Source organism: Crocodylus porosus, unplaced genomic scaffold (genome assembly GCF_001723895.1).
Source record: "Crocodylus porosus isolate Cpor-Errol unplaced genomic scaffold, CroPor_comp1, whole genome shotgun sequence".
Classification (NCBI taxonomy): Eukaryota; Metazoa; Chordata; order Crocodylia; family Crocodylidae; genus Crocodylus; species Crocodylus porosus.
In genome coordinates, this window is record NW_017728909.1 from 37457725 (window position 1) to 37472781 (window position 15057).

Here is a 15057-nt window from a genome sequence, read left to right on the forward strand (position 1 = left end):
AGGGCGGCTAGGAGCTGGAACCAACTTCCTAGGGAAGTGGTGCTGGCTCCTACCCTGGGAGTCTTTAAGAAGAGGCTTGATGACTACCTGGCTGGACTCATTTGAGTCCAGTCTTTTCTCCTGTCCAGGCGGGGGGTCAGACTTGAAAATCTACAAGGTCCCTTCTGACCCTACTTCTATGATTCTATGATACTTATTGATAAACATAGCAGGGGGCATTTTTAACAGAACAGTGTTAAACTTCTGCAAATGAATTATTGGGCCCAAAAGGATACCCATACTGAAAGTACTCAGCACCTTCGTGAGTGATCCAGTTGATTTCAATGGGATTGTTGCAGTATAATTTATATCAAAAACTCTTTGATTCTTGAAGATTTCAGGATTCTATTTTGGCAGCTGATTTTATTCATAATGCACAATGTAACAAAGAACACATCTGGTTGTTCCATTGTTAAACCACTTCTGAAGCATTGTCAGCAATAAAACTTGGGTTTGTCAGTAAAAAATTATCATTAAAGCCTAGATAAATTCAGAAAAAGTAGTTACCTGTGAGGAGTAGAATGGTAATGTCTACTTTAATTACACTGAAAGAAAGGATTGGTTAAAATACAGCCATTTTCACATTTTTCACATTCCTCCCTCTGTTTTACTACTTCAGAATTCTTTATGCTATTGTTTTTCCTTGTCTCAATAATATTTTACACTACTATGTAGAAGTCTTTTTGATGGTCTGAAGTGGTTATACATGTTCAGCAGTAAATTGTCATTTTCTGGAAGATATTAGAGAGGCAAATTGTGCTGCTACTCTAGCATTCTCGTAATGTTTCCAGTTTGTTCTGCAGATTCCCCCAAATCCTTTTCAAGGCAGGTTTGCATGTGTACTTCCAGAACCTCATTTCTCCTGCAGTGATTCTGGAGGTATGGAACTAAATCCTGTAGGCCAGATCCAAAGATTGTTGCTCCGTGCATAGAAAGATTCCTATTCATTTCTAAAGACAGGGCCATCTGCCATCTTAAAGATTTTGGAGCCTTTGGATACAGCAGGTTCCTTTACATGAGCAGCGAGGCTCATCCAACACACTTTCAGTGGCTCTCAGAGAAGCTCTAATTTAAAGTGCCTCTCTCTTCTCCTGGGGAGCATGTGTATAAATACCCAGTGTTACTTAGATGCATTTAATCATCTGAGAGTAATTGTAGTGACTGTACTTGAATGTGTGTATGGATGCATTTGGCATTCTGTGCCAATGTGTATTTGAATGTTGGTGTTTATCTGTTCAGAATTGGTTCTCTCTGTACCTGTGAATGTTTGTGCCTGTGCAAGGGCTCATCTCAAATGCTTGTTTTAACATAATGGTGCTTGAGTCTTGGGGCCTCTTCAAACTGGGAGACCCTGGCTTATGCCCTATCAGCCCATGCCTTAAGGTGAGGGTGCTTACACAGGTTACATTTTTTTGTACGAATGGGCCCCTGAAAGCGCTCTAAAGCCATGACATAACAAACATGCATGGCTGCAGAGCACTTTTTAAATGACTGATCACATGAAAAATTAACCCTTGATAAATCAGATATTAGCTGAAGGCTTTTTAGAACAAAGCACCTCGGGAACTTGTGTTCCCTTGAGGGTCAATTTTTCATGACTTTGCAGGGCTCTCAGCAGGGAAGGGAGTGGAAGAGGAATGGGGAGGGATCAGTACACAGCTGCTGGCTGAGCTTTGCCTGGCTAGACCTGGGGGGCTGGGGTGTGAAACAACCCTCCTCCTCAGCTACCCCAGCTGGAGTATTGCGGGAAGCCAGGCCAGGCCTGTGAGGCAAGGAGGGTCTGTTCCACCCAACCTCCCCACCAAGTCCAGTCATTGCAAAACCAAGCTGGCACCTGCAGCTTCAGGCGCTGCTGCTGTCAAGAGGCCTGGTTGGGAGATAGAAGAAGGGAGCTCCCTTGCCTTATGGTTCTAGCTCAGGTTCCCCCCAGAACCCCAGCCAGGGTTTCTAGGGGTCTCCCTTCCCCCACTGCCCACCCTCCACCCAGGCCTCTTGACAGTGGTAGCAGCAACAGTAGCAGCTCCTGGGTTGGCTTTGGTGTGGCTGGAGCTGGGGAGAGGGCCAGGGTGGAATGGAGCCCAATACCCTCTAGGTCTGGCCTGGCTCTTCCAATACCCCAGCCAATGAGGGGGGCTCCATTCTACCATACCCCACTCCCTCCAGTCCCAGCTAGGCAAAACCCAGCTGGAAGTTGCATGCTGCTCCCTCTGCCTCCCCTTCCCTTCCCTGCTGAAAGCCCCTGGGGTGACCAGAGTTTGGGAGGTGGGACTGGGGAGGGGGCAGTTTGGCAGCCTCTTTGGAGGCTGCTGGCCAAGGCTGGTTCAGGCAGGCTTGAGTCCCGCTCCCCTGACCCAACAGATGAATGTCTCTTGGGTTGGTGGAGGTGGGGCAGGATGATGGACTCTAACTCATGGCACTTTGTGTAAAATGCCATGAGTTAGAGCATGGCCCCTAAACATCTGTAGGCACCCTAAGACAACAAAGGATAGAACCTGATTTAAAAAGCTTGCAAGTTTTGTCTTTCTCAATACTTCAACCTATCTGATAATGTAGAAACTCCTCGCTGATATTATTTGACAAGTAAGAACTCACAATCTGTTCAATCAGTTACTTGGTGAATGTTCGAGAATTGCATACAGCTGTTTAAATATTGCAAGTATTATTTTTTTAAATAATATCAGTGACAAATGTAGAATGCACTGAAAAGATTGTTTGACAAATATAGCTAGCATCATTTTTAGGGTCTGTCTGGATTTATACTAATTAGTTTCCATTCAAATTAGTACTGTGCAATTAAACAAGTTATTAATTTTATTTCAGATGATCAACTCCTTTACAGAAGTTGAGTGGGGGAAAGTTTCAATATGTTTCTGTGGACATGGGAAAAAAAAAAGGAGTCATGTGATGGATACACCCTAGATTTTAAGATTCATGTGATTGATATCACAGACTTCCTACCCTATAGTTACTCTTCCAGTTCCTGTACCTATCACCTTTTGGATACCATAGCATGACAAAAAGTGTGGGAACATTTTACCAAGCCATTATTGCAACCAAGAGTAAAATGGAACCCTGAGAAGTCAGTGAAGACTTTCAGCTGATAGGTGGATAGTATCTGATGATTTATTTTTTCTTTTAATTATAGCAGTGCCCTTGTCTCCCATGCTTTTATCTGTGACATGTTCATAGGGTTCTTAATTCTGTCTAGATGAAAGGACTAGAGTACAAACTACTCAAAATGATTCCAACTAGGAAACACAGATCCTTCATCCTCTCCACCAGTGGAAAAGATAGAAGCAGATATAAGCATCTGTGTAATGGGGGTACCACAAGGATCAGTGCTAGCACCCATTCTTTTTAACCTCTATATAGCTGACATTCCACCCACCACAGCTAAAAAGTACATCTATGCAGATGACTTGGCCCTGTCCACCTTTGCCAAGTCGAGCCCCAAAATAGAAACTGCCGTGTCTCAGGATATGAATACAATAGCCTCTTATGTGCACCAATGGAGACTCAAGCTCAGTCAAACAAAAACTACTGCATCACTGTTCCACCTCTGTAATGCTATGGTACATAAGAGGACCAAGACTGAACTTTATGGTAATGAACTTCCCTTCATAATCCAGTGTACCTGGGAGTACCTCTGGATAGGAGCCTTACCTACAGAGAATACCTATTGAAAACTTCTAATAAGGTCTACTCTTGCATTGGAGCTATAAGATGACTGGCAGGAACAACTTAGGGAGCTAATTTCACCACCCTATGGACATCAACACTTGCACTAGTATATGCACCTGCTGAATACTGCTGTCAAGCATGGGGGTGCAGTAGCCACATCAGCAAAATTGATGTTGGCCTGAACTTGGTAATGAGAATAGTAACTGGGTATGTAACACATATTCCTGTTAACATGCTGCCAGTACTACCTGGGACACTACCTTCCGAACTAAGAAGACAGAAGGCAACCCTTGGCCTTGCTCACTGCACCCAGAAAAAACAGGACCACCTGCTTCATGAAGTCTTGGAGCAACCAGTACATAAGTGACTAAAGTAGAGATACTCATTTAGATAGGAGGGGTAGGTACTGGTGCAACAGTGTGGAGGTGGGGGAAGTGTCCTGTGGGCACTTGAACAACACCACAAAAAGTGGGATGAGACTGATTCTCATCTCAAGCACTTCATAATCAACCCAACGCTCTGTCCACCCAGGAACGAGCTCCCCTGCAACTTATGGATTAAACTAAACAGGATTTGCTCTGGAACTGGACACTTCAATGCCACACTTCATAAGATTGGCTTAAAGGACAGTCCAATATGTGAGTGTGGTGATGCACCACAGACTGCTAACCACCTCCTCATGTGTGCAGCACACCCGCACACCCAGTATGTGGACCTGGCAAGCATCGATGATGAAGCAGTTGTGTAGCTCCATCACATTAATGATGTGTTGAGTGAGTAATGGTGTATACAAGAGAAAAAGTATATTTGAAGTTTTGGGATATTGTTCTTTGTAGGTGAAAATTTGAAGGGGCAACTTGAGCTTTTCTTTGATCACTGATGGCCTACAAATGCAGGGATGGTAATCCATTGCTCAGGAGGCCCCTTCCAGTCTTATGTTCTTACGTTTCAGACAAAAAAGAAAGGGGGAGAGGATTTGAAAATGTTGAACCATATTCCGATGCTTTTCCAAAATGTAATGTTCCATTTAGGAAACTGCTGGAAAGCTTCAATGTTTTTTTCAGTTTTTATTTTAATTAAAAAAATTAAATTTATTTTTAAATGCAAGGTTAGATGTTAAATAACTGAACGTGATACAAAACAATGGAGTGTTTGTGGTTGATACCAAGGGATTCTTCCCCTCTCCCCCGCCTTTTTAACCAAAAACAAAAGCCAAATTATAGGTTGGTTCACTCCAAAACAATTTTTTCCTGATCAACCACCAAACCAATAAAAAATAAGCCCAATATTCCATTTATCTAACTCTAGTCCAAACCTTGCTTCAATGGGGAATGACATATAATGACATATCTGAAGATCAAATATAATATTTGCAAATCTAGATCCAGGTCCCAGTGGCAGAATCAGGTGTCTGGGTTGTAGACATCTGTTTAATAAATGTTAGATATCATTTTACACAGACTTGACTGACTTGGAAAATAGATATAGAAATATGTATTTCTGTATTAGGTTAGCTTTCTGCCCTTTCTATCAATACCTTTTATATGTGTTGTCTTGAAGCTTGTCAAAACAACAATGCGTTTGGCAAAGTTATTGAATGAAGTGAAGCTACCATCTCAAAAGGCATATGACAGATTCACCTGACAAGATAACTTATCTCTCCTCTGTGACAGATGTAAATGAATTCTGCTCACAATAGATTTCCTTTCATGCAAACCCAGTTTCACCGGGAATAAGACAACGTGTGATATTCTGTGAACTACCACCTTCTCCGGACAAGCCTGCTGGGTGTAAATGAAAGTAAACCCTTTCTTGTCACACATCCATTGCACAGATTGTGCATCTTCAATTTATTTTCCTTCCAGGAAAGGCTAATAATGCAGCAATTAGATTAAAGGTGCATATGGCTGGACACTGCACATAGAAGATAAAAGCCTCCGACTGAGCACCAAAGTCAATAGGTTTCATGGAGTGCAGATAACTCTTACAGTAAATTGAACTAACCTTGCTCCTGGAAATATTCAATAATTTTAAGTCTATTTTGCCTAACCCTGTACCTAATGTCATAAAGACAAGCTAATAAAAACTTTTACATTACCTTCCAATGGAAGGATGTAAAAGAGAGAGGTTTAATGGAGAGGATTGGCTCTGCAGTAAAATGTATCCAAAACCTCTCTAGTTCTAGTCTAGTCACTATCTGTATTTGCTGTCTCGTGCTTTAGTTTCATCAGAGGCCAGCCAACATGTTCTTATGTAAGAGTTGAGCTTCCCAGAAAGTCTTTGCTACCTTGGTCTCCAGTTTCTACTTGCAATTTTAATCAGTCTGGAATTATGTCATTACTTTCCTGGGTAAGATTTAGATTTGGGGAACATTTTAGCTACCTGAGACTTCTGCTAAATTCCACAAGCCAAATTCTTCTCTTCTTTTGCACAAAATTGAAAGGCATTTTCTCATTTCACTAATAACAATTCACAATGCAAGGGACCATAAGTTTTCTTCAGACCCAGCTATGAGGAAATAAAGCCTTGAAATGAATGTTTAATGGGGAATGCTCTGATATTATGGACCCTATAGTTAGGTGGGTAAGGAATGGTTAGAACTAAGTTTTTTCTTTATCCCATTTGTAGACTCAAAAGTGTCATCCTACTTATCCGCTAAGTCATTACTTTTCTCATCAGATGAAATTTAGGAACACTACTTGACACTGCAGATTTTGGTAGAGGAAGTAATATTAGCTAAATCTGCGTCATTTGAAAAGGTACTTAAAATAGTGCTGGTTTCAAAGCAAACCTGGAATAAGAATCACTCACCTGTATGATTTTATGCATGCCTAAATTGAAAAGTTTGAATCTGAATCCATACTTATAAACCCATACACTTTCACATCCATAACATGAAAGCTCTGATTGAATGATGTTGAGAATAACTTGGCAAAGTAACCATTCATTTTAGATCAATAGAGAAAACAATCTAGGAAGAAAGGATGACACTTGGTAGCCAGCTGCATGATTATTAAAAAACAATTCATTCAGCAGAGCCAGCAATATCAACTGACCTTTGACTAAATAAATTAGTTAAGAACCATGCAACAATTTTCTCGATTTTTTTGTTGCTGTTATAGTAGAGTCACGATTGACCTCTTTTAACAGAATCCCAGGGAGGGCTAAGGAAGATTTTTATCAGCTTGCCCTTTATTGTTCAGAGGACAGCTGTCTTCCTCAATCCATTTTAGCTTGTATGAAATGAAGCATCTGGTCCAGAAATTATTTAAAAGATCTCTCAATACCCTTCTCTCTGGCAGTGCAGGGACAGAAGCACAGTAAATTACTAACTCTTTTGCCTTCTGATGAATAGCTAAAATCATAACTTGCCTTCAACCTGCTATTTTTGCATGGTTTAATAATAAAGGAAAGTGAAAGCAGTCCAGTTTATAAAATGGAGGATAACAATGTAATTCCGTGCTGGGGTTCCATCCCCTTTCTAATCGACTCAGCTGTTCTTGCAGCACATACTGCTACTCTTGAGACCCCCTGCAATACCTAGATGAAATAGAGTGGATTGAAGACAAGACTTTCTGGGTGAGCTGCCTTTTCTGTGGCCATGTTTTAACATTGCTGCCAACATTTAACACATTTTTGAAGTGTAGTCATTTTGTTTAATTTGTATAGTTGCCATGTTCTCCAGTGAAATGTACTGCAAAATCTTTTAATGGTACTCTCCAGCTGGTAATCTATCTGAAAATGAGGAACAGCAGCTATAGTCTTTTTTTGTTACCAGATATCTCATTAGCCCAGCAGGGATTTGAGACAGAGAATGCAGATCCCAAATAGATTTTGAATGATGGTGATATGCACTTTTTTAGCATCTGTCCTCTGATATCTCAGAGTACTTTAGAAACTATATTTGCATTGGCATCACAACATCCCTGTGGAGCAGTTCAGCATTTACTAGATAGGGTAAACTGAAGCAGATAAAAACTTAACAGTGTGCCTTAACTCAGGGGCAGAGTCCGGGGTAGATTTAAGGAATCCTGGGTCCTTGTCTTTTCCTGTGGGGCAATAATATTATGATATATGGAATCAGAGTCTTGGAGGTGGTAAAACCATGAAGTAGCCTGTTATCCTACACATGGATCTGGGAAGAGGGGAGAAGTGTTTAGAGGGGAGAGGCAGAGAGTGTCCTAGAGGGAAGAAAGTTGACTTAGGCAGAAAAGAGAGAAAGGGGAAAAAGAGAAAAGGAAAGATGAGACAGAGAGAAAAATGCTAAAAAGGGGAAGGGAAGAAAACAAAATGAGGAGGAGAAGTGCACTTATGATAAAACACTCCTGGGGAGAGATTATGGATTAAATTCTGGCTCCATTATAGCGTAAGATTTTTGCCATTGACTTTGAAACCAAGACTTCACCCCAAATCAAGGAGCAATTCCTCAATGGTGGAAGGGACAGCAGATGAAAGGTTGCTGTGGTGCCCCTGTCTTGGAGGTGGTGCAAACCCAAGCACGTAGTCTTGCTGTACTGCTTTCTGTTTTAGGTCTTGTAAAATCCCATCTGCCTTCCTGCATGTTTCTGTGTACCGGTGCTCAGTCTTCCTTAGTCTGTAAAATAACAAGATATAGAGGGAATGACAGGGAGCTTTGTCAGTTAGCAAAATATGTGTTAATCCCATTAAACATAACTCCATTTAACGATTTATAACTACCTAATTTTCCTTGGGAAATACTTGTTAGTCAAATCATAGCACATAATAGCATTTAATGAGTTTTGCCTCTTTCTCTTCACAAATTATTTTATAAATTCTCCTCTATTCCAACATTTTGAATTATTTACCGAATAACTACTATGAAAGTCCAGAAACAGTTTACAATGAATAATTGATACCAAAGAATCTGCTCTTTTTTAGTTAATTTACTCAGAAATGTGTAGGTATTTTTCAGTTTCCTGAATGGATAAGCAAAAGTCTTTAGAATTGGTTTTCCAGAGCAAACGTGTTGAGTAATTCAACAATTTGCTCTGTCAATATTCTGCAACATCCACTTAAACTGCTTGTTTTTTCAAGTATTCCTGCAATTATGTTCGTTCAGTAGCATATTTATAAGAAGCCAAAGTGAATTCAATTACCAGTATTAACTGGGTGACTATCTATGCAAATTTTGAAATATGCACACTGCTCTAGTTGAATTTTGGCATCCTTCACAGAAAAATCAAGTGTGATCATTTCAGACCAGGTGCGAAAGTTATTAACTGAAATATAATATTTCAGCAATTCATGAAATTATGGTCATGGAACAGATCTTTCCATATGGTTTTTTCATTCTATCTACTAATTGTGGATGACTAGTCAAAATTGGATCTCATGAATGTGCTCTCTTATATTGCCTTATGCCTAATAGCTGGTATGTGTGTGTAATATTAGGCCTAAATCCCATAGTTTTCTTTGAAAAATGCCCTGCATTTTACATGTGTACTACTAACACACACATTTTTCATTTGCATACATAAAACTGTTAGTGATACACAGGGACATCTGGATCATTCTGAATAGGTGCATAAATTTATATTTTGCATCATCCTTAAAATGAATGTCACTCCAGTCCCATAATCTTCACTCATGTGTATATGGCTGTGCAGAATCTTGAATAATGATAGCATGTCCATAAGTTTGTTTCAGAATTATTTTATCAATATATTTATGAACTAAACTTTTGGAAAGACACTAACACACTTCCATAGTTATTTCTAATTTTTATCTTTTTTTTCTCAGTATTGTTATATTCATCCTGCAGTATTATATAAAAAATTAAAAGATAGGAGCTTGGTACATCATATATATTCATTACAGTCCAACAGAGTTTCTCCCAATGACATACCAGGGCCCATAACTTTAAAAAAAATTCTTACGTTTATCCTCTAGGATGTACATAACAATGATCAGAAAAAAAATCATGACCATCTTCACCATCATCATCTAGGATATCAAGAGAAAGGGAAAGGCTAAAATATGATGCATGTTGAACCTCTAATTCTCATAAGGTCTATTGAAAACTTCATTCTTAACTGTGAAAATGTTGGGTCCAAAAGAGTAGCTTTATATAATTTGAGATATTTTTAAAACAGCAATTATTAGAAGTACAATCTGCCTTAGTTTCTTCACCTTTGAAGGCTGCATAACAAAAGGGAGAAATGTATTTTCCATCATGGGCCACTCTGTAGCACCCCTTTTTCAATTTTCTATGGAAGAACTTGTAAAGTATGTTGAGAGTTCCAAATGGTCTGTAAATTTTAATGGCCATTTGTGCAAAACTATTTTACTTGGTTTTAAGGCACAACAGCAGGCCCAGTAATTAAAATATATTATCTGCTTCAGAGAATCTTTTTCAAAAGAAAGGAAGTCCTAAATTTGTGATTGGAAGGTACCATTGTGGCAGCATTCTCTGAGCTCCTTCATAACCCTTCTTGGGATTCTTCTGAATTAACAAGTGATTCTGGTCCAATAGTCAACACTTTAAAAATCAGTCCACTGTGACTGAGAATTTGTCACCTACTTTGCATCCAAAATTGCCCTTATCTGATGGCTTGGGGGACCACCACTTTTGTTGGCAAATCATAATTTAGGGTTGAGGAAACTCATGAGGTCTTGTGCTGTTTTAAATTGATATTGCCCATTAATACAGAGGATGTGTTTGTGGGGATGAGGGTAACTAGACTCATGCCTGTACCAGAAAGATTGGGTTCACTGCTGGCAGGAGTTGTTATTGCCTCCTTTTAAGAGGCAGGGGTGCCAGATGTTCTTAAGTCTGTGATTGTCGGGCCCCCACTCAAGAAACCATGTTTGATGCTGATTCCCCAGCTAGTTATCATCCTGACTCTAATCACCCCTTTATAGGGGAGGTCACTGAATAGTTGGTAGCTCAGCAGCCCCAGGTGCATCTGGATGCCCTTGCTTTCCTGGACCCTTTTGTCAGTCTGGCTTTTGTCGTGGATATGAGACTGCATGCATAACCTTTGCTGATGATGTCATATTGAGCCTTGCTGCTCTTACTAGACCTTCAGTGGCCTTTGATACAATTGACCATGAGGTGCTCATAAAAATGTTTACATGACCTGGTAGGTACTTATGGGACGACTCTAATTTGGTTCTACTCCTTCCTACAAGAAAAGCTGCATAAAACTCACTGGATCTGACCATAATATTTTAGGTGCTTTCAACCGTGAAGCGATCTTTCTCTGTTACACGTGAAGTCTTAACTATCCAATACTGTCAGGTCCCCTTCCTTCTAGAATGCAGTCTGTGGCAAAATGGGGCCCCCCACCTAGCTTCCTCACTTGTCTTTGGGCATGCCCCACACCCGATTTACCTGCCACGCCTTGTTTTTAATGAATTAATTGATGATCTTAAGAAGGAGGCTCCCCATTTACTGTCCCGATGCCAGGGGGTGCTATCTGCAGCTCTGTATCTTCCCTACACTGCAGCCCATGCCTCATAGATGGCATCCAGCTATTACTCTCACTGGCTGCACACTGGGCCCCAGAATCCTCCTATCAGGACCCCTCCAAGATCCCTCTATTCAGGCTATCTAGCTCCCTGAAACTATTTTCCCCTCTCAGATATGGTCCCACAAGGATTTTTGGCCATACAGGCCCTGGCCTCACCTCCAAGGCCAGTCGGAAACCCCAGGCCCTCTTAGCTCTGGGCATCCCTCGCATTGGGCCCCTGGCCCTTTTGATCGTCCAGGTCCTGACACCAGCATTGACCAGTTGAGGGTACTCTCTCAATAAGGTCTGGGTCTTTAGCCCCACTCCATCTCTGGGGTCTACCTTCTGGCCCTATTAGCGGGTGACCCACCCAGTTGTGGGGGATAGGGGTTAAGGCACCCCAGCTCACCTTTCACCAGGGTGATAACTGGCCTGGCATTTCCTGGGGGCTCCCATGCTACTGAGAGCCCCACCAGGCCACCCACTTCTGGCAGGGTACAGTTTTGGACCAGGACCAGGACCAGGACCAGGACCAGGACCAGGACCAGGACCAGGACCAGCCATCTCCTATACCTCCTTCCTTACCTCCAAGATGTTTTAGCAGCCAGGTTATGTTGCTGCCTTCCCAGTCAGCAGGGAACTAAGCTGTTTATATAGGCAGCCAGAGATCTAAAATGGCTGCCTCAATGAAGCACCTGCTAGCTGCTTGGCTCTGGTCTTAAAGTGGCAGGCACCCACAGTTCCCTGCCATGCATCTTCTCCCTTTAAATGATACCAAGGGAAAGTTTCCCCAGCTGCTGCTCCAAAGCAGGCTCCTCTTGGAGCCTGTGAGAGCCCTCAAGTGGCAAGCACCCCCAAAGGTGCTCCGCTACACACCTTCCCCCTTAGAATGGGATCTGGAGGGGCTTCACTTGACTGTCTTTTCTGCTGGGCTCTACCCCAGCCTACTGCAGCCCCTGCCACGTGGTGAGCTCCCACACAGTCCTATTGTTTCTCAGTTAATATTGGCATTTCCCTCACCTGTCCCTCTCCCCCCTCCCCCCCACAATTTGAGTGGCTCAAATGATCTCTGAGATACTTATTCTGACAGTTCTCCTGGAGAATGTTTCATATGGGATATATAGGTGGTAGGGTGGGAAGCAGTTCTCTAGGGATTTTTCTATAATGTTTTAAAATGATGGCCAGGTGCAGACATTACACTCTTTCTGGTTTAGATGGTTAGAAATTGGTCTAAACTTGTAAGAGAATGGAAGTTCAGTGCGCATAGACAAGTTTAAAAATAGCAGAACCCAGGCTAAGATAGGCGTGGATAGATACAGTATCAGATTTAATCAGTTTAGGTTAGACTAGTCTATCAAACTTCTGTCCCAGATCCCCTCCCAACTCAATCTAGGTCACAGTCTCCTGACATCCCAGCCTCCTTTGTGGTTTCCTTCCTTCCCACATGGCTTCTCTTTCCAGCTCTCTGTCAGCAGTCAGGAAGGGGAGGGAGGGAAAGCAGAGACCCCTGCTCTGGCCCCCTCCCCAGCTAGGACACTGGGGGGGACTGCACAGTGGTGGGCTCTGTTTCCCTCCCTGAACCTGACTGCTTGACAGCTGCAGGCAGGAGCTGTGGCTCAGAGCTGCATGGTTGTCTGCTGCACTAGGAACTTGTGGGTAGGCAGCAGGGGAATGGAGTCCCTGCTGTGCAGCTCCCACAGCTTGCTGGTTTGGATCTGGGGAGGCTGGACCAGGGCTCTTTTCCCCCACTCCCTCCTGCCCCTGGTTCCTGGTGCAGTGTGCAGCAGTGTGACTCCCAGTGTGGCTCCTGGTAGCTGTTAGGTGGTCGGCTGGGGGAAGGGTGGGGGAACAAAGCCTTCCACTGTGAGGTCCTCCCCTGCTGTGCTGTTTCAGGGCTGGAGCCGTGCAATGGGGAGCTATGTTTCCCCACCCTGAATCCCCAGTTCCTGGCCCAGCTGACAGCTGCAGCAGTGACCTGCAGCTTGGAGCCATACAGCTGTCCACTGGGTCAAAAGCCAGGGGTTGGGGGCTGGGGGGAATGGAGCCCCCTGCCATGTAGACCCAGCCCGGCCTCCTCCGGACTCGAGCCAGCAAACTGGGGGAAGAGAGGCATGCAGTAGGGTTTCTGTTCCTCCACCCCCTACTCCCAGTTCCTGGTGAAGTGGACAGCTGTGTTGTTCTGAGAGGCCGTCCTGTGTGTTGCTATCAGGGGAGCGGGGGAGGGCAGGAACAGAATGTATGGTTCTTAGAGCATGATTCGTTTTATTTTCTGGTTGTAAAAATGGCCATCTTTCTCCCCCTGCCCCTCCCTGGAGTATTTCTGGGGGGCAAGGGTAGGGACATCTGGTGGCAAAAGTCAGGAGTTAGGGGGTAGGACTTCTGGCCCCAAGATGACAACAAGGGGATGGGGCAACTGGCAAGGGATGGGGCTATTGATGTGGTCCTCAGCAGCTCACCAAAACTTGTTAACCGGCTGTCCACCTGAAATAATTGCTTGCCCTTGTTTTATGATGTCTGGTTTTGGTGGTTGTTGTTTACTTTAAAAACAGGTTTTGGCTACATATTGTGATTAAGTTTGAATAGCAATCTGTTTCTGTAGGGTTGGAGTGGTGTTGTAGCTGTGATGGTTTGGGAAATAGGAGAGGCAAGTGGTGTTTTTGGTGGTATCTTTGGAAAGTAGGCTAGTTTGTGCTTGAATGTTTGTGGAACATGTCTTCCAACTATACGCTAGGTCCAGTAAAAGAGATCACCAAAAAAATCCTGACCATCTTTTCCTGGGATTTCAAGGAGCTGAGCATCTTTCATAGTTGTTCAATGGCAGCAGAGGACACTCAGGACCTCATGGAAGGCACTCCAGAGTGTGGGAGAATTGTAGACCCCATGTCCTGATTAGAAAAGATTAAGATGCTGTACTCACCTTGGCAAAGAAATTAAGATACAGAATGTCAGAGCACCTAAAATTAATCAGATGCCTTATATAAAAGGAAGACTAAGCAAAGGCAGAGCACAGAGAACATTTATTCTTAGTGGAAAGAAAAATAAGTTTTACGTCTATGTAGGGTCTGACTTAAAAATCTGACAGTTCTCTCCTACTCTTTAAATTTTGTTCAATAATCACAGATCAGAGCATAAGGAGAAAGAGGGACAAGAGAAAGTTATTGAGGGAGAATTAGTGAATTTAGAGATTTTGAATAGATACAGGGTTCCTTTTGAAGATACTCTTGACAAGTGGATAACAGTCATAGGCAACAACCACCTGTGCACATTGCTGCTGTTGCTTGTAACCAAAGTTGAAGTATTCTTCTTACAACATTAATGAAATTAAACAAACAGCAACTGTGTGGCTAGGCAGATTACTGGGCAGTGGAACACCTCTAGCATAAAGAGAAGGGAAGGAAATCAAAAATGGCATTGCACAGACACAATCAATTAAACTGTACACTAATCAAGTGAAGGTCACTTTTCTTGCCTTCTGGGCTGCAAACTTATTAATCAATGCAGAATAATGTGGCTGCTGTCCTATTTCATGCTCAGTAAAGATGAGAGCAAGCCCACAATTGATGCTGCCTCATGGATGAGTAAAAATATAACTTTGGCACATAGCCAGCATTCTGCTAAGGAACCGGAAAGAAGACAAAAATTGATAGTCTACAGAGAAAATAAACTTTGATTTGTAGCTGACAGGACTGACCTCCGGTGTTTTCCTCAATTTTTTGAGGCTAGTCTCAGATTTCATTTTTAAGAACATAAGTTTCCAGCTCTGTTTACTGGAAACTTCTCCCAGGATGGCAAGTTTACCTTGGAGATTTATCCTAGAACTCAGAGGTTATATTTGCTTCCCTCAGTAGCACTAGACACGAGCATT